We start from the raw sequence: 1,908 nt of genomic DNA, 5'->3' as shown, positions 1-1,908 counted from the left end.
CCTAATAAAAAAAAAATCTTCCCATAAGTTGGTCACAGCTGTTAGGCATAATGAAATAGTAATTTCACAGAGTAGCTCATAATCTTAAATCAGGGCCAGAACAAAGCACTATTCTATATTCTTGGATGGGTTATGTGATAATCCACCTATCGGACCAGGTCGTGTCCCAATCGAATGAGAGATCTAAGGCAGCGTCGTAGATGGCGGTCCGTTGTCTCGGGAGAATGTTGGAATCTCTCGGCAAGCGCCCTATGTCGCTCATTATGATTCAAACACAGCAGGCATATAGCAACGGACTCATGAATTCCCACCCGTTGTGTCGGGTGGGCCACCCAATAGCCTCTCTGAACCAACAAGTCACAGAATTGGAGGAAAGGGGAGCTTCCATTCGAAGGTTGTCGAATATTCTGTCTCGATAGCCGTTTATCAGCTCTATAACATATTGAGCACCCGACAGTGCACCATCTCGAATTCTTCGCCGCTGCCCTGAGTTGATGTACGGGTCGAATAAGGTCAATCCAGCAAGGATAAAGGCAGCGAAGGCCAACATGAGTTCCTCGTCGTCCGAATCATCAGACGAGTCCCCACCATTCACATAACCGTCATACTCCATTTCGTGTAATCTGTACAACTGCGTCGGGCGTGAATCTGAAAAAAAAAAGGAGGCCGTGGTATCATTCAAGACCAATCTTAATTTGCCTACATTGAGCAGGAAATATAAAACTCAACATGTACATGGACCAAAATTAGGCAAAAATCTATTACATGCGATTTTCGGTAAGACAAGAGGATAACTTCTTGAAATAAGTTGAGGCTATCCGCCAACCAATTTATAGCCAACAAGTTGAGGGATCAAGCAGAAGTTTTGCATCTTACATAAGAAAAAGAATCTTACATCTTCTTCAAGTAAGTCACGTATTCTTGAAAAGAATTATTGAAGTAAGTCATATTTTTGAAAAGAGTTGTTGAAGTAAGTCATATTCCATACCTAAAAGTTGATCTAAAAATGACCATCATACCTAAAAGTTGCTATTTTCCTTCCAAAAGTTGCTCTTTTCTTGTCCCTTACTTCAATTACCTTACATCTTCTTCAAGTAAGTCATGAATTCTTAAAAGATTTGTTGAAGTAAGTCAATTTCTTAAAATAAGTCTTATTCTTTATTCGAAACTTTAGGCCAAGTAAGGAACGTTGTCCCTTACTTGAATTACCTCATATAATTCTTGAAGTAAGTCACACAATTGAAAAGAATTGTTGAAATTAGACATATTCTTGAAATAAGTCCTTATTTTTTACTATAAATTGTAGGCCAAGTAAGGAACGTTGTCCGTTACATCTTCCTTACTATCCAACTTTTGAAATTTTTCTGAATAAGTAAAATTAAGAATCGTACGTACTGTTGAAATAATAGTGCGCTACCTAACAGAGAAAAAACTAATTAATTTGGACTCAAGCAGAATGTTGTTGAAGTAACGGATAAACTTTCTTGAAGGCAATTATTTATATATTCAAAAAGTATCATATTTTTGAACTTGTTGTTGAAGTAATACATTCTTGAAAGTAAGGTTTAGGCCAAGTAAGGAAAAAACTCCCTTACGTATTCCTGACATTCCAACAACCTGCATGGGTGAAACTATCACTCTTAATAAATAGTCATATCAGACATAACAATAGCCAAACCAGTACATTTCCTGAAAAAAAAAGTGCAGTCCAACGACGTAGTCGTTTCAGGAAATGTACTGGTTTGGCTATTACTATGTCTGATATGACTACTTATTAAGAGTGATAGTTTGACCCATGCAGGCTGTTGGAATGTCAGGAATACGTAAGGGAGTTTTTTCCTTACTTGGCCTAAACCTTACTTTCAAGAATGTATTACTTTAGCAACAGGTTCAAGAATATGATACTTT

Source organism: Coffea arabica, chromosome 7c, assembly GCF_036785885.1.
Source record: "Coffea arabica cultivar ET-39 chromosome 7c, Coffea Arabica ET-39 HiFi, whole genome shotgun sequence".
Taxonomy (NCBI): domain Eukaryota; kingdom Viridiplantae; phylum Streptophyta; class Magnoliopsida; order Gentianales; family Rubiaceae; genus Coffea; species Coffea arabica.
This window is presented reverse-complemented; position numbering follows the sequence as displayed.